This window comes from Anomaloglossus baeobatrachus, chromosome 1, assembly GCF_048569485.1.
Source record: "Anomaloglossus baeobatrachus isolate aAnoBae1 chromosome 1, aAnoBae1.hap1, whole genome shotgun sequence".
In the NCBI taxonomy this organism is placed as follows: domain Eukaryota; kingdom Metazoa; phylum Chordata; class Amphibia; order Anura; family Aromobatidae; genus Anomaloglossus; species Anomaloglossus baeobatrachus.
In genome coordinates, this window is record NC_134353.1 from 354680981 (window position 1) to 354706532 (window position 25552).

The 25552-nt window shown below is 45.1% G+C and overlaps 1 protein-coding gene across 1 annotated transcript in view; it reads right to left on the reverse strand.

Annotated features, from left to right (window-relative positions):
• BMP2K (BMP2 inducible kinase) overlaps positions 1-25552 on the reverse strand; it is a 276469-nt gene that overhangs the window by 154174 nt on the left and 96743 nt on the right.

A 25552-nucleotide genomic window follows, 5' to 3' on the forward strand; every position in this document is an offset into this window, starting at 1 on the left:
TAGCGATGTCACTGCGACGTCACTAAGCGACCGGAAAATAGAAGCGGAGGGGCGGAGATGAGCGGGACGTAACATCCCGCCCACCTCCTTCCTTCAGCATTGCCGATGGACGCAGGTAAGGAGATGTTCGTCGTTCCTGCGGTGTCACACATAGCGATGTGTGCTGCTGCAGGAACGGCGAACAACATTGTACCGATGGCAGCAGCGATATTAAGGAAAGGAGCGACGTGTCAATGATCACCGTTTTTGAACAATTTTGCGATTGTTGAGCATCACTCCTTGGTGTCACGCGCTGCGATGTCGCTACCGGCACCGGATGTGCGTCACTAACGACGTGACCCCAACGATATATCGGTAGCGATGTCGCAGCGTGTAAAGCACCCTTAAGTAGAAGACTAGAGATGAGAGAATCCAAGGATCGGTGTTCGTACCAAACACAGACTTTACAAAAAAAACCACACAGTTCAGGTTTGGAGTTCAAGCACTTTACATATGAACACCGCTCAAGCGAGCATCGCTGTGCATGGGTACGCTAGGTACTCAGCTAAGTGTGAACCACTTGCAGTGTTTGAATGGCTTGCACTGGGATTAACAACAAAGTTATCGGATGTAGTGTGCACCCCCAAAAAAAAAAAAAAAAAAAAGGAAAAATCCCACCCGTTCCCGGAAGTTTGTTTATGGCTGGCTATATGCGGACAGAGACCCAAACTGCCCAGTTAGTGACTCCCAATGTGGTTTAGGTCAAGTCTGGTCACAAACCAAACTTTATCTAAAGTCCAGCTGAACCCGCTGAACTGAACTTCCATGGGTTCGCTCATCTATATAAAGGACAAGTACTGTAATCAAATGCCCTTAATTAATTGTTCATTAGCGCAAGTGACACCACCCGTATAAAAGCAGAAGTTTTGGCACATTGTTGGTCTGGAGCATTTAGGCGTAAACACAATGAAAAGAACAGACGCCGAAGAAGCAATTGTTGCTGCCCATAAATTTGAGTAGTGGTATAGTGAAATTTTCAAATAATTTGGAGTCTTTTGTTCTACAGTGAGAAAGATTATTCATAACTGGAAAACACTGAAGACAGAAGATACATTTTTCCAGAACTTTATGTCCCAGAAAAGTCACCCCAATGTTAGATCAAGCAGTTTTCGGGAAATTGCAAAATAATCAAGAACTACAGCTGAGACGCAAAAGGCCATAGCATGGAAAATGTTGAAGCTCATGGCAGTAGAATTAGAAAAAGATTGAAGAAGTATGGTTTGGAAAGGTTGTTAGGAGAAAGACACTTTTTGTAAAGATGAAAACATGGGAGTATGGATAGAGTTTGCAAGGTAGCATCTTAACAAACTTCAAGACTCCTGGAACAATGTCCTTGGACAGACAAATCAATGTCGAGATGTTTGGCCGGAAAGCACTTCACAACATTAGGCAAAATCTAAACACAGCATATGAGCATAAACACCTCATAACAGCTGTCAAGCACAATAGAGGAAAGGTGCAATTTGAGCACGTACCATGAACTCCTCTGTATACCAAAGTATTCTGGAGCCAAATGTTAGGCCATCTGTCGAAAAGCTAAAGCTTGGCCAAAACTGGATGATGCGTCAGGGCAATTATCTCAAGCACACCAGCAAATCAACTCCGAATGGCTGAAAAAAATACTCATGGAGCTGCAATGGCCCAGCCCTACACCCAATTAAAATGCTGTTTTTGTGAAATATATAATGATATGGTGTGATTTATCATGTGTAGCTGATCATCTTAGGTTGTATTTACCTTTCATTTTTAGACTTTCTAATACATAAAATGCTAGAATTATTATACTGGTGTAGTTAGTTTTTCTCATTAGAGATGAGTAGACCCAAAGTTTGGGGTTCGTACCGAACACAGACTTTACAACAAAACAATCAGTGTTCGAGTTTGAGTTCGGGTGCTTTACGTATGCTAACCCCTCGCTTGATCATCGGTGTGCTCAGGTACGCTTGGTGCTCGCTTGCAGTCTCTGAATGGCGTGCACTGTGGGTAAAAATCAGTGTTATCGGATGTGGTGTGGTAAAAAAAAAAAAAAAAAAACAACAACAAACTGCTCACCCTCCCATGGAAGTACTTTGTTTATGGCTGTCAGTATGTGGGCTGAGACCGAACTGCCCAATCAGTGGCTTCCAATGGGGTTCAGGTCAGGTTTGGCTCCAGAACCCCATTGGAACTGGAACCACATTGGAGTTGCGTATTCCCATAAGTTTCACATGTTTATTATGGTGATATTCTTAGCTATAAGCAGTGTAGACACGTCATGTGTCAATATACACGCTCCTTTCTTTTGGTTCTGTAAGGGGGTATGAGGCCTTAGGCTAGTTTCACACTTGCGTTGAACGGTATCCGTTGCATTGCGTTGTGTGACGGATGCAACGGATGTGTTGCATATAGTGGCACAACGGATGCAACGGATGCTGCAAAACAACGCAATTCGTTTTTGGGGGTTTTTTTATTACAGTTTTACCGTCGGCAGACTATTGTGAATGATCAGCTGATCGCTAACAGTAGTTGGCCGCCGGGTGATCAGCCGATCACTCACAGTAGCCGGCCGCTTGGTGATCAGCCGATCACTCACAGTAGCCGGCCGCCGGGTGATCAGCTGATCACTCACAGTAGCCGGCCGCCGACAATGTGTGCGGGGGGCGGAGTGCGAAGTGGGTGGAGCCGAGCGGGGCCATTGCTGAGGACGTCAGTGCCGCGGGGACTGCATCGCTGGGGGACAGGTGAGTGAGTGTGAGAGTGTGTGTGCGATTGTGTGTGTGCGATTGTGTGTGTGTGTGTATACACATACGGAGTGCGGGAGGGGGCGGAGGCGAGCGGGGAAGTGTCGGGCTCCCGGCACACGTAACCAGGGTTCCTTGGTTACCCGATGTGTACCCTGGTTACGGGTGGAAGGAGCCAGGGAGAGCATGCGCAGTGAAATCCAAAGGATTCTGCTGCTCAAAAAAAGTTACATGCTGCGTTCCTTCCGCCCGACGCAGCGTCAAAATAACGACGCTGCGTCGTCCGGCGGATGCAACGCTGACACTTGCGTTACAGTGCGTCACCCATACAAGTCTATGGAGAATAGCGCAGTGCGTTAACAGACTGCGCTATTCTCCATAGTGACGGACTCCGCTGAACGCAAGTGTGAAACTAGCCTTACACATACACAGAAAAATGTACATCTCAAAAAGTTTCTTGTTATTTACCAATAAAAATCCAACAATATTTTGGATCAGTGGGGTTGAGCCTCGCTGTACTGTACTTACATTACTTGTATATGTAATAAACATAGATCATGTCACAAAGCAATATATTAAAACACCACTCAAGCGTTCTGTTTTTCTTAGGTAAAGAAGGGTCCTTTTAACTTGCGTCTCTACTACTATACTCACCCTCCAGCGTCTTCACCTTTTACCCATGCAGCTCCAGTCCCGTGGCATCATCTTGTGACTACAACTTTTAAGTGTCCAAAGTCAGAAATTACATCACAAACGCTCAGTGCTAGTGATGAGCAAACATGTTTGGGTAATCGGTACTCCAAATGAGCAGGTCGGACGCTTAGATATACTCTGTACTTGAGTCGAGCCTATCCAAGCGTCTGACCTGCTTCTTTTGAGTACCGAGCATGGTAGTGTTCGCTCATCACAACGTTGTACAAATCTATGAGGGCCAGAAGAAGGCTCTCAAAGACTTATGTTCAGTTGTTACCTCTGGCTCACTCCATGAAACACTGGAGCAGCCACCAAGGCACAAACTGGATAAGACGGACAAGAGCGGCACCGATAACATATAAAGATGCCGAGGGTGAGTATAAGACTAGGGACAGGAAACTTAAATTTACAGGATCACTCCAGTGGCAAAATAAAATAAAAAATACTGAAGTGGTGCTTTAACATCTTGTCGCACAATTTAGGAAAGCAGTCCTCTTATGCAGATTTTTATTTAATAAATCTGAGTATAGGCGTATGTAATGTACTGTGATGTGAATGTATTAATATACTACTTACCGCCACCTTCTCCGATATCAAGCGCTATTCTTCTCTTCTGAGTGATGTCAATGCTCTACAGACTCTCCAGGTCACACTGCACTCTGCATAACACGGAAGTGGCTTTTACAATGTGAGTCTATGGAGCTTCAGAACGAGACTTACATTGTGAAAGCCACTTCTGGCTCATGCTTAGGGCTTAGAGCAGTGTTTCCCAAACTCCAGTCCTCATGGCCCCCAACAAGTCATGTTTTCAGGATTTCCTTACTTGAACAGGTGATGGAATCATTATCAAGGCATCACCTGTGCTATATTAAGGAAATCCTGAAAACATGACCTATTGGAGGTCGTGAGGATTGGAGTTTGGGAAACACTGGCTTAGAGTGATACGGAGAGTTTAAAGAGCAGTGATGTCACTGAGACGAGGAGAGCGGAGCTGGATACCGAAGAAGGTGGCCTTAGGTGAGTACCACACAAACTACAATACATACACATTTACACACATTTATTCAAACAAAATCTTCATGGGAGAGCTTCTTTAATTATAAACCATATCTAATTTCTGGATCAAACTATTCTAACAACATAATGATATTTTTTAAGGCAACTCTTGTAATAAGTGGAACTTGCCCGACGCCTTTGATTCTTTCAACATATTTAAGATCCCCCCCCCCAGATTAAAAAGCACAACAATGATGTATTGTACTAGATATTGTATTGTAGTGAGTATGTATTGTATCATATGGGCTTTGGGTGTTAGTTGAATAGTCTGTAAATCGCACCCCGTGAAACTGAAATAATACTTTCATAGAAGAACTCTGGGGAAACAAAGCGAATCAACCTTAGATAAATGCAAACAATGTGGTTAGATTTTATAGAGGAGGAGTAGACTAACAAGCAAGGGAAATTCAACAGGGAATTTTTGTAAAAGGAATGAAAACAACAAAGAAAGAAAAATAACTTAATGCTAAATGTTTAACAAGAAAACTTTCAGTATCTTGCAAACAATATGCAGGAAGGCTTTAAAAAAAAAATAATCATTTCATTATTGTGGATTTTGATTGCATTTTCTGTTGGCAAAGACTTAATGCGGCGTCACATGGTACGATATATCGGGCAATATGTCGTCGGGGTCACGGAATTCGTGACGCACATCCGGCATCGTTAGAGATGTCGTATCGTGTGACACCTCCGAACGACTGTTAACGAGCAAAAATACTCACCTTATCGTTGCTCGTTGACACGTCGTTCATTTTCATAATGTCGTTCCTCCTTCTGCGCACCGGTTGTTCGTCGTTCCCGTGGCAGCAAACATCACTTCGTGTGACACCCCGGGAACGACGAACAACAACTTACCTGCATCCCGCCGGCAATGAGGAAGGAAGAAGGTGGGCAGGATGTTACGTCCCGCTCATCTCCGCTCCTCCGCTTCTATTGGGCGGCTGCTGTGTGACGTCGCTGTGACGCCGAACGTCCCTCCCCCTTCAGGAAGAGGATGTTCGCCACCCACAGCGACGTCGTTATGGAGGTAAGTATGTGTGACGGGGGTTTAACGACTTTGTGCGACACGGGCAATGAATTGCCCGTGAAGCACAAACGACAGGGGCGGGTGCGATCGCACGATAAATCGTTGCGTGTAACGCCGCCCTTACAGTTCAGAGTGGTTCTGACCACTTTTCGGTCTGAGTTCATCAAGGGCAATCACTGGGGTGCTGCATGTGTCTTTTAGCACCTATAGGTCAATGATGGAAAATTATTATATAACTCATTGGAGTTCATAATACTGGCACACTTCCAGTCAAAGCACCATAATGGACTGCTGAGGGTCTCTGGAACCAAACTCATAAGCCTAACAGACCTATCTGAGGCGGTCAAAAGACTTGTGGTCCATGTGGACATTACGGTCCATACTCAGACAGTAAATGTCAGTAAATGTTGGTCAGTCTAATTATTTGAATGTGCCAAAAAATTTGATCCAAATGGCAAATTGATAAAAAAAACTAGCGTAAATGTATTAATAAACATTTCTTTGCCCGCTTATATGATGTGATTAACTTTTAGCCTTAAGTAAATGAATGACATTGTATAGAAAAGACAAAAAAAAGTCATTTTTCTCTCCGGTGTACTGTTAAAATAACATCATATGTTCACGCTGTTTATATAAACCATGTAGACACTCACACATTTATTGTACTGTTCTTGCATTTGATGACCAGTTTCCAGCTGCTCATCTCTCCACCCAAAGTTTCACTCTCATTATGAGTACACTCAGATCGCATTTTCAGGAACACTGTATAACAATTTACAGAAGGAAGGGATGCATCAAAAATCCCCTCCTCAGATGATCAGCAGTGTGTGTATATATGCACAGGCTCAATTCTCAAAAAGTTGGAACAATGTGTAAAATGTAAAGAAAATAAGAATTCAATTATTTCAAAACATCTTATAGACAAATCTTATCCACAACAGAGCATTGAATACAGCTCAGAAGGAGAACACCAGACATTTTACTATTTTATTTGGAAAAAATACAACTAATTTAAGGGCCAGGGTTAAGAACTGGTACATAGACTATACTGTAGGTACATCTGATAAGTGGTAAGCTGGGTGTTCAGATACGTTTTGAGCCATTTTTGCTACAGTTGCTCCTTTCTGGGATGGGACCAGACACATCACTGAGCGTTGAGAATCCATGACCCCTCAACAATTGATTCAGTTTCCAATTAGACATTAGGAAAAACTTTCTGACAGTGAGGGCAGTCAGGAGTGGAACAGGCTACCACCGGAGGTGGAGGGCTCTCCATCAATGGAAATCTTCAAGCAGAAACTGGATAAATATATAGCTGGGATGATTTAGGAAAGCCTGCACTCGCCAGGGGGTTGGGCCCGATGGCCCTTGAGGTCCCTTCCAACTCTACCGTTCTATGATTCTAAAGGGGGTGTTACACGCAGCGATATCGTTGGTGGAAGCACCCGCCCCCTTCGTTTGTGCGTCACGGGCAAATCGCTGCCTGTGGCGCACAATATCGTTCGGAGCCGTCACACGGGACTTACCTGCCTAGCGACGTCGCTGTTGCCGGCGAACCGCCTCCTTTCTAAGGGGGCGGTTCGTGCAGCGTCACAGCGGCGTCACTAAGCGGCCACCCAATAGAAGCGGAGGGAGGGAGATGAGCGGGACATAACATCCCGCCCATCTCCTTCCTTCCACATTGTCGGCGGCCGCAGGTAAGCTGCAGTTCGTCGTTCCCGAGGTGTCACAAGTAGCGATGTGTGCTGCCTCGGGAATGACAAACAACCTATGTGCTCAACAATTAACGATTTTTTAAAAAGGAACGACGTGTCAAAAATGGACAATTTGGTGAGTATTTTCCGTCGTTAACGGTCGTTCGTGCATGTGACACGCAACGACGTCACTAACGATGCCGGATGTGCGTCACGGAATCAGTGATCCCGGCGATATATCGTTAGATACGTCACTGCGTATGACGGGGCCTTAAGAATTGTCCTTCCTTGGGCCATTTTTTATATGTAATGATCAGATTTCAGTTTTGGAGACACTTTACAATGTAATGTACAAAATGTAAGCCATTTAGTCGCCTTTCACCATTGCTCAATTTCTTCCTATTTTCAGAGACATCTATTTGAAAAAATATGGACACTTTCAGAGGAAATTTTTAACTTAGAATGCATGCTTCTTTTGGCTGGAAATAATTTTTGCAATGGTTTTTCCCAAAAGGTTTTGCACCATTTGGCTTCTGTGGCATCTGTGTTGCAAGGTCTATAGAATGCACTGTAAAGAGTTCACCGATAATGCGCTCACTAAGAGTCCAGCAGCGAGCTCTTATCTTCCTTCTTCTGAACTCATCATAACAGCTGATTTATGACCGCTGTTCTGAACTGAGGAAGATTGTAAGTAAATGGCACCGCTGATATCACAGACAACAATGAAGCCAATCAATAAGCTCATCGGTTCTGACCATGTAGAGAGCACAAGCTGTAAAGCGCACTGATTGGCTGCAGCGCTGTTTATGTAACTTGCTGCAGACAATAAGGGTAAGTTAAGCATAGTTTGTGTAGAACAAGCTGTGCCTTGGGACAGGGCTTTTCTAAAAATGGAAAACCCCTTTAACCTGCAAGATAACTATTATGACCTGTTCGATCTGTACCAGTTATGACTAGAAATCATGTGATGCACTACATAAAGCTGATGTGCTGTGTAAAGGTTTCTGGATAGAAAAATCAGCTGTTCTTACGAAATATTTGCTGATCTGACATTGAAGTTATCAGGAAAAAGAGAGAGACTCAAAAGTAAGCAAGATCACAAAAGATGAGGGCCTACAGCTATATATAAAGTGCAATGGTGACATTAAGACATCAGCGTGAACACCATCCTCAGTAAATATGAATGCAAAGACTATTTTCTTGAAGTTCATCACAAATAGAAGTTTAGCCACATCTGAAAAATATTGATTTTGCAGCATATTTCAGAATCAGACATAATACAAACTATCTGCTACCAGAATATATTTGTAACCGTGCAGTGGCGGAACGATCACAGTCGCAGGGATCGCAACCTTGACTGGGCCTGGGGATGCAGGGGGCCTGCCGGCCCCAACTTCAGCTGGATGTGCATCCGAAGCTGCACATTCAGCATCGGGTCCCTGTACTGCGATACATGCTGCCAGCCAAACAAAATCCATTAGCTTTCATCTGTGTCCCTGTGACTGAGGGTGGCACATGGCAATGACGTCATGGGTTGCAATAGCACCAACACCAACGAAAGCTGGGACTGGCTGCACACGGGGACGTTGTGCGACGTGGGAGCCAGGGACAGCGAGTACAATGTTGTTGTTTTTTGCATTCGAAAGAACGGAGATATATTTACCAGGAGGGGGACAGTATATACCAGGAGGGGCCCAGCAGAGGGACAGTATACACCAGGAGGGGGACAGTATATACCAGGAGGGCCCTAGGAGGGGTACAGTATATACCAGGAAGGGGCAGTATATACCAGGAGGGGCACAGTAGATAGCAGAATGGGGTTATATATACACCGTGCACAGAATTATTAGGTAAATGAGTATTTTGATCACATGATACTTTTTATACATGTTGTCCTACTCCAAGCTGTATAGGCTTGAGAGTCAACTACCAATTAAGTAAATCAGATGATGTGCATCTCTGTAATGAGGAGGGGTGTGGTGGAATGACATCAACACCCTATATAAGGTGTGCTTAATTATTAGGCAACTTCTTTTCCTTTGGCAAAATGAGTCAGAAGAGAGATTTGACGGGCTCTGAAAAGTCCAAAATTGTGAGATGTCTTGCAGAGGGATGCAGCAGTCTGGAAATTGCCAACATTTTGAAGCGTGATCACCGAATAATCAAGCGTTTCATGGCAAATAACCAACAGGGTCGCAAGAAGCATGTTGGGCAAAAAAGGCACAAAATAACTGCCCATGAATTGAGGAAAATCAAGCGTGAAGCTGCCAAGATGCCATTTTCCACCAGTTTGGGCATATTTCGGAGCTGCAACATTACTGGAGTATCAAAAAGCACAAGGTCTGTCATACTCAGGGACATGGCCAAGGTAAGGAAGGCTGAAAACCGACCTCCCTTGAACAAGAAACATGAGATAAAACGTCAAGACTGGGCCAAGAAATATCTCAAGACTGATTTTTCAAAGGTTTTAGGGACTGATGAAATGAGAGTGACTCTTAATGGGCCAGAATCATGGGCCAGAGGCTGGATCAGTAAAGGGCAGAGAGCTCCACTCAGACGCCAGCAGGGTGGAGGTGGGGTACTGGTATGGGCTGGTATCATCAAAGATGAACTTGTGGGACCTTTTCGGGTTGAGGATGGAGTGAAGCTCAACTTCCAGACCTACTGCAGGTTTCTGGAACAAAACTTCTTCAAGTAGTCGGTATCGTTCAAGAAAAACATGATTTTCATGCAGGACAATGCTCTATCACATGCATCCAACTACTCCACAGCATACCTGGCCAGTAAAGGTCTAAAAAATGAAAGAATAATGACATGGCCCTCTTGTTCACCTGATCTGAACCCCATAGAGAACATGTAGTCCCTCATAAAATGTGAGATCTACAGGGAGGGAAAACAGTGTCTGGGAGGCTGTGGTAGCTGCTGCACGCAATGTTGATCGTAAAAAGATCAAGCAACTGACAGAATCTATGGATGGTGGGCTGTTGAGTGTCATCCTAAAGAAAGGTGGCTATACTGGTCACTAATTTTTTGGGGTTTTGTTTTTACATGTCAGAAATGTTTTTTTCTAAATTTTGTGCAGTTATATTGGTTTACCTGGTGAAAATAAACAAGTGAGATGGGAATATATTTGTTTTTTATTAAGTTGTCTCAGAATTCTGCACAGTAATAGTTACCTGCACAAACAGATATCCTCCTAAGATAGCCAAATCTAAAATAAAAACCACTCCAACTTCCAAAAATATTAAGCTTTGATATTCATGAGTCTTTTGGGTTTATTGAGAATATAGTTGTTGATGAATAATAAAAAAACCTCTAAAATACAACTTGCCTAATAATTCTGCACATGGTATACACTAGAATGAGGAACATATATACCAGGATGGGGCACATACCAGGATGGGGGACATATTTACGAGGAAGGAGCCCAGGATGGTGGACACTAGAAGAGGGTGAGGGACATTACTATATTATGGGGAGGCAACTCGTATGTCTTTATAGGATTTAGAATACTAAAATGTATACATATACACATCTGACTCACATAAGGGGGGTCGGCCCAGGTCCAAATTTTGAACCAGGGCCCATCGAACTTTAGTTGCGTCACTGTAACCTTGTCAGCAATGTCAAATGTAGAGGAACAGCATACAGATTTGGGTAGAGTCAGTGTCCCCCTCCCCCCCAAAAAAATGGTTTTCAGGGAAGTTTTAAATCGGTTACGAGGGAAATAACACTTTGTCCGAGGGACTGGACATTGAAAAGAAACACAGTGCCATACTGCCACCAATCTCAACCCAGCACAGCTCAATGGTCTGTGTAGAGACGGAAGCAATGATGTCACCGTTCCTCCAGCAGGAATGACCTGAGGTTGGCTGCAGCAGTCAGGTAACTTGAGCAGTGTGCCATCAGATGTTGTCTGATGATGTGCTGTTCAGAGTAACCTGACTGCTGTAGACAATCACAGGCCGGAAGTGTCCGAAGGGTGGAACAGGCATTGTCTGTGCGCAGACTACAGAGCGCCCTCTCCTGGGCACACATGGGTACTGGTAGTTGAGTTTTACTCAGGACTCACATAGATAAAGTTACTTTCGGTCCGAGTAAAATTCGTCAAAACATAGGATCGCACTCGGACCAGTGAGGCAGTACACATACTCGATTTGGTCAGAGTTATATAATCTCATCATGGACGATTTGCCTCCAACAATCAGATCGCACTCGGCCGTGTAAAGGCTACTTTACACACTGCGATATCGGTCCCGATATCGCTAGTGTGCGTACCCGCCCCCATCTGTTGCGCGACACGGGCATATCGCTGCCCGTGCCGCACAACATCGCCCAGAGCCGTTACACATACTTACCTGTCCGGCGACGTCGCTGTGACCGGCGAACCGCCTCCTTTCTAAGGGGGCGGTCCGTGCGGCGTCACAGCGACGTCACTGAAACGTCACTGAACCGCCGCCCAATCGCAGCGGAGGGGCGGAGATGAGCGGGACGTAACATCCCGCCCACCTCCTTCCTTCCGCATAGCGGCCGGGAGGCAGGTAGGGAGAGCTTCCTCGCTCCTGCGGCGTCACACGCAGCGATGTGTGATGCCGCAGGAACGACGAACAACCTCGTTACTGCTGAAGTAACGATAATTGGGAATGGACCCCCGTGTCGCCGATTAGCGATTTTGCACTGTTTTGCAACGATGCAAAATCGCTAATCGATGTCACACGCAACGGCATCGCTAATGCGGCCGGATGTGCGTCACGAATTCCGTGACCCCAACGACTCCGCATTAGCGATGTCGTAGCGTGTAAAGCCCGCTTAAGTCTATGAGGCTTTGAAAAGCAAGTTCACAGACTAAGGGGGCTTTACACGGTAGCGATATCGGTACAGATATCGCTAGCGTGCATACCCGCCCCCATCGTTTGTGCGACATGAGCATATCGCTGCCCATCGCGCACAAAATCGCGCTCCCCGTCACACGGCTTACCTGCCCTGCAACGTCGCTCTGGCCGGCGATCCGCCTCCTTTCTAAGGGGGCGGGTCGTGCGACGTCACAGCGATGTCACACGGCAGGCGTCCAATAGAAGCGGAGGGGCGGAGAAGAGCGGGACGTAAACTTCCCGCCCACCTCTTCCTTCCTCATTGCCGGTGGACGCAGGTAAGGAGATGTTCCTCGCTCCTGCGGTGTCGCACACAGTGATGTGTGCTGCCGCAGGAACGACGAACAACATCGCTAATGAGAGGTAAACGATTTTTTGTTTTTGGACGACCTCTCCGTGGCAAACGATTTTTGCCGCTTTTGTTATTGTCTTAGGTCGCACATAAGTGTCACCACACGCTGCGATATCGTTAATGACGCCGGATGTGCGTCACTAACGACGTGACCCCGACGATAAAACATTAACGATATCGTAGCGTGTAAAGCCCGCTTTACTCCATGGAGAAACTTTGTTTAAAATTCTTTTCTACATCTGAGACAGTGCATCTCCAGACTCCACTCATTGGGGTTTATTCGCATTAACATAGTCACTTTATTCTTGATATAAATAAAATTAGCTTCACACACGTTCATTATATCAGTAGCCAATCTGACCAAGCAGCACTGCAGTGCAAAGCAGGGAACGGAACATAACCGCAGGCTAATCTGGAATACACAATACGTTAAACACTCAACATCTCCCTGCACATTGCTGGAAATGTACAGCGTGGGGATGAGGACAGCTCAGGTATCTGGACTGTAAGTATACAACGTTGGAGGTGAAACAGTTGTCTGTCCCACAAATCTGATGCAAGGTGCTACAAGGTGGGCAAAGCATCAATATTGCAATGGCTTAAAGCGGTAATCCCATTTCCAAGATCCTACCCCAATATGTAGTGTGCAATAATAATAATAATACCAAATACCTCCAATCAGAAATGTTCTTCTGATATAGCCATGTCTCTTACCTCATGTGCAGGGCATTGCAGCTTAGGTATCTATGGTTACAACCACTGGCAACAAACTGTCACTATATGATTGGTCGTAACCATGGATACCTAAGGTGCTGTAATGCCCAGTACATGGGGTAAGTGTCCTAACTAATCAGGAGAACTATACTACATTTAATTGGAGGTGTTTGGCCATATTTTTATTGCTACACCTACTACATATTGGGATAGGATCTTGGAGATGCAAACACCTCTCTAAAGAGGATGGGTTACCAGGTCAAATTATTACATATTTTAATTTTTTTTATTTTAAATTTAAACGGTCTCAGAGATATGGGTCTTTTTGTTTGCTACTAATTTTTATGGTCTTTACCAAGGGGGTGTGGCTTGAAAAATGTAAGTTCCTCTGCATTTATTACCTATGAGGAACGCCCCCTTGTAAAAACCATAAAAATGAGCACTGAAACAAAAAATAAATCTCTGATACTGTATGGCAAATTTAAAAAACAAAAAAAATAAATAAATAAAAACCAAACACCTGAATACTCCAGGCAGCACGAGGGACTCAATCAGAGCCAAAACTGGACAATTTTTTAAAATGGTGAAAGGTCCTCTTTAAATTGAAGCAGTCATTTCAGGAGAATTTGCAGCACAATGCTTGTGTCTGCCTCTCTCCTTCCTCCATAGAATCTCATCAGCACCAACTGCCATCTACTATCTCAGTAAGGCTGCTTTCACACATCCGGTTTTTGCCGTGCGGCACAATACGGCGCTCTGCAGAAAAAACGCAACCGTTTTTTTGCCGCCAGTTGCGTTTTTTCCCACATAGACTAGCATTAGCGCCGTATTGTGCCGCATGGCCTTGCGTTGCATCCGTTTTTTCCGGGTGCGGCATATTTAGCCCATGCGGCGGCCGGATGGAATGTTGCCTGGCACGTTTTTTTGTGCAGCGCGATTCACAATGTAAGCCTATGGCCGCCGGATGCGTTTTTTTGTACTGCACATGCTCAGTATCAAGCCGCATCCGTCAAAAAACGGACGGGCAGCATGGAAAAACTTATTCAATGGATCCGTTTTTTTCGCTGCAACCGTTGCATATGTTTTTGAGCCGGATTGTGCCGCTCAGCACAAATCGGATGTGTGAAAGCAGCCTAACAGCAAAATCTGCAATAACTGAAGACAGAATATACTTGTGAATTGAGAATGAAAGATCAGTCCAGGAGAAGAAATAAGCAGATTTCAGGAGAAGACATTACAATTTTCTTATTTTAATACTTACTATTGGACTTATTAAGCATTAAAATGATGGTTACACTTTCAATGTAAAGACCTTTAGCTTGGCGTGTAATAGTACATCAGATAAGTAAAAGAAACAAACTAGGAAACATTTTTTTGTTTAGATTGTTGCCGTTAAGGGTGGTTTGCCATTTTATAATGTCACGCTTTCATGTGATAATATTCCGTGCTGTATAAACAGATTGTGACCATTGATGTCAGCGATAAAGGCATGATTGTCTGGCACATGATTGTTATCCACCTATACCTCCTTTACACTGAGTGTTAAAGCAAATTTAAAATGTCTGCAAGCAATTAGATACAGTAGTACCAGTATGGCACTTTATTCCTATTCACTTCACATTAACATTTTTCGTAGCCTCATTCAACCTTTTTAAAGATTTTCCTCTTAGAAATTCCTTAAGGCTACTTTACACGCTGCGATATCGGTCCCGATATCGCTAGTGTGGGTACCCGCCCCCATCTGTTGCGCGACACGGGCAAATCGCTGCCCGTGCCGCACAACATCGCCCAGACCCGTTACACATACATACCTGTCCGGCGACGTCGCTGTGACGGGCGAACCGCCTCCTTTCTAAGGGGGCGGTCCGTGCGGCGTCACAGCGACGTCACTGAACCGCCGCCCAATAGCAGCGGAGGGGCGGAGATGAGCGGGGCGTAACATCCCGCCCACCTCCTTCCTTCCGCATAGCGGCCGGGAGGCAGGTAAGGGGAGCTTCCTCGTTCCTGCGGCGTCACACGCAGCGATGTGTGCTGCCGCAGGAACGAGGAACAACCTCGTTACTGCTGCAGTAACGAGATTTGAGAATGGACCCCCGTGTCGCCGATTAGCGATTTTGCACGTTTTTGCAACGATGCAAAATCGCTAATCGGTGTCACACGCAACGGCATCGCTAATGCGGCCGGATGTGCGTCACCAGCTCCGTGACCCCAACGACTCCGCATTAGCGATGTCGTAGCGTGTAAAGCCCGCTTTACTCCTTGAATTGTCCTTCTCTGTAGAGTCTTAACATTCCCTTCTGTTTCTTCACTGTATTTTACACCGCCGGGGTTATTGATTTTTAAAGTTTACGGACTGGTCCAGTTGTACAATCACTTTCCACTATAGGAACTTTTAATTTTTCTCCTCTTCCATCAAGACAATACTAAAGCAGTGGGACAACCACTATGGACACTATTTTAGCCTTTACAGGGGCTATCCAATAGATTTCTGAAACTGATCATACACGTTATAACGATCGGCTGAAAGTTTGGCAGACCGCGATCTTTTCTGATTCCTCCATACACATAACTCATCTGATTATTCATGTGTTTTCAACGGGGGGCGGGGGGGACAGCAGGGGTGCCAACCGTCCATAAGCTTAGGAACAATGCAAAAAAACCTTCTGTAGTATCCCAGGAGATACATATGCAAGAGAACCAAGAGTTTTTGTGTGCAAAAATAAACAAATTTTATTAGATACAGAAGGTGAATAACCATAAAATCACATTAAATCCAATTTACAGGACCCAGAGCTGGGATACATGCCATATCAGGGCTCAATTTCAGACAACAATAATATAGTATGCACCCAATCCAGTGCATATGTTGAGTGCACTTTAAGCAGTATCAACCTGTCAGAAATGTTACCCCTCAAAAGCCCCATCATATCGCGGCAATTGCCATGCTATCTTCGGTATATCTACCAGTTAGTGGTGGGGTGGTATGGCCCAGCCTGGTCACAGGAACAACCTCACAACGGCGACGTACGTTTCGAACAACGATATATTAAAATCTTCATCAGGATAGAGGTATCCTGATGGCATGTATCCCAGCTCTGGGTCCTGTAAACAATGGATTTTATGTGATTTTATGGTTATTCACCTTCTGTATCTAATAAAATTTGTTTATTTCTGCACACAAAAACTCTTGGTTCTCTTGCATATGTATCATGCTTTTGAGTTTGTGCCAATTGTGGGGGTTTTTATCATATTATCCCCACATACAACTACGTTGTGCTCTTTGGAGCGTTTTCCTAATAAGTATCCCAGGAGATGCAGGTCTGTGAACTTGGTGACCTCACTTGAGGTAAATTCACTGAGGTCACCTGAGGTCCGATTACCTGCGATCACAGGTGGATGAGTATGGGAACCTCCAGCTTTGACCACAAATCACGTGAATGACGCCACTGCTCATTACTGCTGCTCAGTCTCTGCCTGAAGCTCACAGCGGGCGGTCATTGTTCTATTTAGATGTGGTCACTTCAGATGTAGCAGAGCCGGAATCGTCGTAGGACCTTGTGTGGATTACATTGGACCTGGGTGTTTTGGGGTTAATAAATTGGTAAAAGACGGTGTTGTTGTTTACATTTTACTTCAAATAAAGGCTTTTTTAAGTGTTTGTGTTTATTACTTTTCACTTACATATTAGTAATGGGTGGGGTCTCATTGATGCCTCCCATTACTAATTTAGGGCTTAGTGGCAGCTGTGAGCTGCCATTAACCCCTTATTACCCCGACTGCCACCGCACCAGGTCAATCGGGAAGAGCCGGGTAAAGTGCAGAGATTGTCATATCTAATGAGTGCGACAATCCTGGGCGGCTACAGGCTGCTATTTTTAGGCTTGGGTGCCTAATAAACATGGGTCTCTCCAGCCTGAGAATACCAGCCACCAGCTATCGGGCTTTATCATGGCTGGGTATCAAAATTGGGGGGGACTGCACGCCATTTTTTAAAATTATTTATGTAAATAATAAAAAAAAGCCGCATGCAGTTCCTCTTATTTTGATTCACAGCCAAGATAAGCGTGCAGCTGGGGGCTGCAGCCTGTAGCTGTATGCTTTATCTGTGCTGTGCTGCTGCGTATCATAAAATGGGAGGCCCCTGCATCAATTTTTTTATTTATTTATTTTTATATCACAATAGTGACCCGCAGACAGGGTCTGTGATCACAAACCGTCAGACATTGTAACATAGGCTGAGGGCACGCCTGACTGCAACTAATCACAGATGCCAGGACTGCCGGTGTGTGGGAGAAGCAGTGAATATGGATGAGCAATAATGAGCGACCCCAGAAAAAGAGTAAGCAGCCTGGAAGCAGTTACAGATGCGCCAGAGACTCAGTAAGTATAGCGCACTTGCTTTAATCCCCCTATCACTTCTACCACTAAGGGTAGACTTTATTCGATCAATTAAAAACATTACAAAAATGGAAACAGTCACAATGGAAATCCACCATGATGTTAGTTTACCGATTTCAAGGCAGGTATAGTTACAGGAAATATAGATGTACAGTATTAGATCAACAGCTTTCATCACACACTATGATAACCTCACTAGACAATATGATACCCCACAGTATAACGCCTCAAAACCCCTTCCCTATACACAGTGTGATGCCCTCAAAAACCTCTCCTTACACACACTATGATGTCCCTATAATTTTCCACATAATAATGATGCCACCACATATTACCCCCCACAAATACCAACTGACAATTAAAAATAAACAAACTACTCACCAATCTCATCTGCACTGCTCCACTATGCTCAGCAGCTGGATGAAGGCTCTGCCCAGTAGGTGCCATCTAGTGACACTGTTACACTGTGCTAAGAGTCTGTTCCACTGACTGAAGAATGGAAGCCGATAGCTCGCCGCTCCATCATTATAGTCAACTGTTTATGCATACTTAGGATATAGATACAATTAAAATCAAGACGTGGGGTAGGGGTGGAGGGGAGGTGACAATGTGTTCCAGTTCACCACAGTTTTCAGGAATAGAGGTGTCAAGGATCTATTCGGGGCTCAACCTCTGGTTTTGTGGTTGGTTTCTCTCTCTGTTGGACCACAGCCTGTTTTGTCTCGGTTCAACTGCTGTTAGTCCTCTTGTCTTTCCTTTCTGTTTTACTTCTATTCAGGTGCATTCACTTTCTCACTTTGTTTGCCTTATCATATCTTGGAAGAGGCCATTATACTCGCCATGCATATGCCTTGAGTGCTGGCTATATTCCAAGGTTGATGGATGTTTGGAGTCCCAGTTCCTCAGTTTAGAATAATCTTGCTGAGTTATCACTTTTACTTGTCCCTGCAGTTTGAGTTTTTCCCTTTCCAGCATTCTCTCATTCTGTTTGATTTAAGATTTTGAGGGGTTCCACTAAAGGCCCAGTCACACACAACGACTTACCAGCGATCCCGAAAACGATGCGACCTGATAGAGATCGCAGGTAAGTCGCTGGGAGGTCGCAGGTGAGATGTCACACAGTCATATCTTAGCAGCGATGCAGGAACAATACAGGTTGCAGTAGCGACCTGTATAATGATCTCAGCAGTCACTGTGACCCTGTCACACAGTGTCAAACACAGCGATGTGTGCTGCCCAGCAGGACATCACCTTTGAAGAAAATGGCCTGGACCATTCTGCAACGACTAGAGATCTCACAGCAGGGGCCTGATCGTTGGTAGGTGTCACACATAACGAGATCGCTAACGGGATCGCTACTGCGTTACAGAAACCGTGACTCTGCTGCGATCTCGCTAGCGATTTCGTTATGTGTGACGGTACCTTTACACTTGGTTTATGGTTTAGGGTGCAGCTAAGGATGCTCAGAGTCAGCCAACATTGAGTGAGGGCCTTATTGCGTAACTTTAGCGTGCCAACCTCCACTTTTAGGCAGGGACAAAACAGGGACAGATTTAGAGTACTCCTAGTCTGTATAGGGACCGGAGATTAATAGCTCCCCTGGTTTATGAGTTGAAGGGCTCAGTTGTAACATTAGACCACATTTTCCGCAGGTCTGCAATATTGATTTTTTTTTTTATTATTATCATCTTTGTTTTAAAACAGCAGTGGTACCAAGAGATTTTATGGGTAAAATTGAGCCAATAAAAGCCCATCCATCAAGTAGTTCTAGAAAAACTGGCTATATGACAACCACAAGCAAATTAAGATAAGACTTATAACTAGTGATCTCAAACTAAAATGGCACCTAGAGCCACTTAGAAAAATCCAGTTTGGGCTGTGGAAACACAACGACTCTGGCTGTGTCATAGATAAAACCCCCACACTGTACCCCTTAAAACAGATATGCACCACACCATTTAAATATGTAATTATCCACTGTTCAACCATTCATTCAAAATATAAAATAATAAGCCACCACTCTGCCTTTTAACTATGACTAGCCACTTTTCCCCAGTCTCTACACTCAATTCATTACAAGTCCCTGGCCTATCACCCCAAATTCATATAAATTCCATGTCCACTTTCCCACCCATACCCCCCAAATCAATTTCATGTTCCATCTCCTCCCCTACAATTTATTGCAGTTACAATGTCCTCTCTCCTACCTCTAAATCAATGAAATTACATGTCCTCTTCGCTATCTACATAGTTACAATTCCAGGTCATCTCTCCCACCCCCCGTTTCAATGCAATTCCATGCCCTTTCTCCCACCCCCTACTTATTGTAATTACATGTCCATTCTCCCACATCCCAATTCATTACCATTACATGTTCTCTCTTCCACCCCCTATTCATTGCAATTTCATATCTTCTCTCCCACCCACACACTTAATTACAACTACGTCTTTTGTTTCATCCGTACCATCAGTTCATTACAATTACATGTCCTCTTTCCCAGCCCAACCTCCAAATTCAATGGAATTTGTTGTCCTCTCTCCTACTCCCAATTCAATTCCATGTCTTCTCTCCTACCAGCAATCCCAATTAATTGCAGTGACATGTTCATTCCCCCACCCTTATCCATTCATTACGCTTACGTGTCCTTTCTCTACCCCAATTCATTACAATTTTATGTCCTCTCTCCTACCACCTATTTTATTGCAATTACATGTGCTCTATCACCCTCCACCCCCACAACTGATTGCAATTCTATGCCCTCTCCTCCACCCTCAATTCATTACAATTTCGTGACTTTTCTCACCCCTAATTCATTATAATTCTATGTCCTCTCCTCCACCCTCAATTCATTACAATTGCGTGACTTCTCTCACCCCCAATTCATTATAATTCTATGTAATGAATTGAGGGTGGAGGAGAGGACAATTTCGTGGCTTTTCTCACCCCCAATTCATTATAATTCTATGTCCTCTCCTCCACCCTCAATTCATTACAATTTCGTGACTTTTCTCACCCCTAATTCATTATAATTCTATGTCCTCTCCTCCACCCTCAATTCATTACAATTGCGTGACTTCTCTCACCCCCAATTCATTGTAATTCTATGCCCTCTTCTCCACCCTCTACCTATTATAATTACATGTCCCCTCCCCAATTTAAAGCAATTGCAAGTATTCTCTCTCTCCCACCAAATTCATTATAATTGCATGTACTCTCTCACACCACTACCGAAACTGGATTGTGCTCTCCCCCAACCATGTTATGAAAAAAAGTAGTAATGTCCTCTCCAGATGATCCCATATTGTGCTGCTTCTATCTTCTTCTGGCCAGCTAAGTGTTTGATGACACATTGTGCACGATAACGTCAATGCACCGGCTGAGTCATACAGACAGCACCAGGCAGGACCCTAGGGATGGCTTCCTGTGGCGACACCGCTACTCAATATTGTTACAGGCATGCATGCTAACCATGGTGGCGAAGAAGACTACATTTAAGAGCAAACTGGCCATGGGTGCCCCTGGAGCCTTGGCCCACAGGTAGAAGCTCAGATTGTCCTAAATATTAGTTGCTGCCTGTGGGCTAACCCCTGCGTCATAATACAATGTTCAATCTTAAGCTTGAGAATAGACAATAGGGGATCAACTGTGACAACATTTTCCAAATACACTTACCATTGCGATTTCCAAACCGCATCACACAGCTCAAATTAATGTTGGTTATTTTAAGGCATATTCTTGGACTCGTTACAATTTTTATAGCATTAAGTACTATGGATTTTACCCAACTACAGAACAAAACCTTCAACCTCCCTGATAAAGACCTTCAAATGTTTCACCCAGAATTCAACATCAAAGATGAATAATTCATGTAATTTTATTTATTCTGTTCGGCAATAAAAAAAAAAAAAAATGCCACGGTACGAAAGGTAGACTATTTTTAAACGCCCTTTAAATTGTACTATTCCACTGATGGTAATGTCTAAGAGGCTTTTGTCTTTGAAGCAACGACAGCATTGTATTTGGAAAGGACTTGGTACGTGATGATTGAATAGTAATAGTCCATAGATTTTAGTCCAATACACTTAGTTTTAAAAAAAAAAAATTGATTTTCCTGTTCATCTCAATTTAGTTTCATTCAGACGATGTAGTGTACGATTACAAGCAAGGCAATAGTAAATTGAAAATGAAAGGGATTTGGAAAACCAGCATATTCTGAGTTAATAAAGATAAGTTCCTCATTTGTGACCTTAATCAATAATCATCTTATAATGGTCCATCTCCCATGTGATGGTACTATAGCGGAATTAAACACTTGATGATGAGCCCTCCGCAGACTACTGGGGACCTCCAGGATCCTTACATGCTGTACATATTGGCTGTCCTCAAGGAAAGGGACATTCTTTCAGAAAATAATGTAATGTCTCCTGAGCGAATAGCAGGGGACAACATGGCAACACAGGATCGCAGGTTGGGCAACTACTTGTGTTTTAAATGTGTGAGCATCTGGGTTGCCGGGTAGTGATGGTAAATTTTTCCAGTAGCTAATAGCTGGTTGGCTGGTGGTCAGTTAATTAGAGGTCACACTGGCCATCATATGGCCATCTTATGTGGTGTTTTGGCAAGGAATGTGGGGTTATTTATAGACCGCATTTTTGTCAGAGGGTCAGTGTGACCTCTGACATTATTGAAGAATGGATAGTCTGGTTGCTGAAGTGTTAGGGCGGCTTTGCACGTTGCGACATCGCACGTGCGATGTCGATGGGGTCAAATCGAAAGTGACGCACATCCGGCGTCGCAGTCGATATCGCAACGTGTAAAACCTTTTTGATACGATGAACGAGCGCAAAAGCGTCGTTATCGTATCATCACTGCAGCCTCCGACATTTCCATAATGCCAGTGCAGCGACAGGTGCGATGTTGTTCCTCGCTCCTGCGGCAGCACACATCGCTGTGTGTGAAGCCGCAGGAGCGAGGATCATCACCTACCTGCCTCCCGGCTGCAATGAGAAGGACGGAGGTGGGCGGGATGTTTACATCCTGCTCATCTCCGCCCCTCCGCTTCAATTGGCCGCCTGCCGTGTGGCGTCACAGCCTTAGGAAGGAGGCGGGTCACCGGCCAGAGGGACGTCGCACGGCAGGTATGTGTGTGTGAAGCTGCCATAGCGATAATAATCGCTACGGCAGCTTTCACTAGATATCGCACGTGCGACGGGGGCAGGACTATCGCTGCAGCATCGGTAACACATTGTTACCGATGTCGCAGCATGCAAAGCCCGCCTTAGTCAAGGCCAGTCAGGTGGGTGGCGAGGAATGGCTGCGCTCCTGCTCATCTCATCCCTCTGCCTGGAGAACCTGTGTGTTGTTGGATGACGCTGTGCCTTCCTCTGGACCTGTAACTGACGTGAGTGTGGACCCGCAAGCGGCGGTCGGCCCTTGTCTCCGGTCTCATCCTAGGCCCAACCCCAGGTTCTCTCCGTCACCAGAAGGCGGAATAGCGATGTTGATCACCCAGCCGGGTTAAAGACGCGGAAGTCGGTGCGTGGAGTGACGGCTTCTCTCGAGAGCAGGGTGGGCTCGGGGGACTTTGCAGTGTCCCACCCATCTAGGAAGAGATCCAGGGTCGATGTGCCTCCGGCGGTGGCCTGTGAATCGTTAATGGTAGATTTGCAGAGGGCGGAGGGCGAGTGCAGGTGAAACTGTCCTGGCAATTCCATAGGATTAGAAGGGGATCGGAGCCACTATGGTTACCTTGCTCCTTTGGACTTATCGGTGGGGGATAGGGGCACTTTCACCCCTGGTACCCTGAATGGACCTTGCTTGCCCCCTCCTGGCCGCACAATCCAGGACGACAGCATTCCGGGGGCGTCCTCAGTGCCCCTGTCAGCTTTTCCCAGGCATGAGGATGCCTACTGAGTTTGGTCGTCATCTGATCTGTCTTCTGAACAGGAGCCTCTATGTGGTGCCTGGACGCGGGGATCACAGGCTCGTCCAGCAAACGGTCCTCTTCAGCTTCCTGGTGGAACGTCATCTCCTCAACTGCAGCATTCGGATCGGCAGGGTGAGGCCCCTTCTACTTCCAAGCTCCTATCGCAATAAGTAGTATGCACAATAATAATAATAATAATAATAATAATAATAATAATAATAATATTAGCAACAAATACCACCAATTAGAAATGTGAATAGTTCTCCTGATGTAGCCATGCCTCTTACCTCATTTGCAGGGCACTGCAGCTTTGGTATCTATGGTTACAACTATAACCAACTAACAAAGCTGCAATGCCCTGCACATGAGGTAAGAGACATGGCTATATCAGGAGAACTATACTACATTTCTAATTCGAGGTGTTTGCTAATATTATTATTATTATTATTATTATTATTATTATTATAACACCTACTACATATTGGGATAGTGTCTTGGAGATGGGAATACCCCTTTAAGGAAATTTCTGATGCAATTATTGAAATGAAGAGAACAATATTATGAAAGCAGCAGGAACAGAGCAGTGTTTACTTCTTCTGCTGACATATTTGACGCCTCTTGGGCTTACTATACTCCACAATAAGGCATCCAGGATACTGGCGTAGGATGCCAGCCAAAAAAGTGAAGAGCAACTTCGTCTAGGTGACCTAGGGGAGCACAGTGGATGCCAGACCATGGCAACTCAACCCTACAGACTACCAAACTAAGTCAGATTAAACTGCTGTACGGGACTAACATATTGATGACCTATTCATAGATCATGCTATATACCGTATTTTTCGCTTTATAAGACGCACTTTTGTTCCCCCAAAATTTGGGGGAAAAGTAGGGGGTGCGTCTTATAATCCGAATACATGGGGGATGGGGGGGTACAGATATATATATATACACACACACACATACATACACACTGCAGGGTCCGCTCTGGAGCGGTGCTGGGGGCAGGTGAAAGCTGCGGGCGGCAGCGTTAGATCTCCTGCTCCCGCTCATATAATATGCACAGCCGCTGTCCATCAGCGTGGTGCTGAAACCGCACCGCAGTGACGGGCTGGGGCAGCGGTGCATATTATATGAGCCTGCGTCCCACTGTGATGGCACATGCCCCCCCGTGTTAGATATGGCCCCCATGCTGCTGCTCATCCTAAAATAAAAAAGCTTTACTTACCCCCTCCAGCGTTTCTCCCCGGTGTCCCTGCGTCCACTGTGATCAGGCACGCAGCGATAATCTCACTCTGCTGTGCCGATCACATGACCAGCACCAAGAACCAGGAAGTGGAGGAACAGAAGCACAGAGGGAGACAGGAGGGAGATCAGCGCTGGAGGAAGTAAGGAAAGAGTGTTTTATTTTACTATGGGCAGCAGCATGGGGGCGATATCTAACACAGGGGAACATGTGCAATCCATAGGGGGCCATAGGCAGCACAGGGGAACATATGCAATCCATAGGGGGCCATAGGCAGCACAGGGGAATGTATGCAATCCATAGGGGGTCATAGGCAGCACAGGGGAACGTGTGCAATTAATAGGGGGCCATAGGCAGCACAGGGGAACGTGTGCAATCCATAGGGGGCCATAGGCAGCACAGGGGAACGTGTGCAATCCATAGGGGGTCATAGGCAGCACAGGGGAACGTGTGCAATTCATAGGGGGCCATAGGCAGCACAGGGGAACGTGTGCAATCCATAGGGGGCCATAGGCAGCACAGGGGAACGTGTGCAATCCATAGGGGGCCATAGGCAGCACAGGGGAACATGTGCCAGCACAAGGGGGCTATATTCAATATAAGGAGGCCATATCCAGATTAAGGGGGCTAATTTTAGGATGGGGGCTATAAGGGACATATACCCTATATGATTTGTTAGACGGACACTGGCATTATAAGATGGACCCCATTTAACATTAAAAAAAAATCTCTTTTCCTTCACCAAATTTGGGGGTGCGTCTTATAATCAGGTGCGTCTTACAAAGCGAAAAATACAGTATATTGTTTACATCCAACCA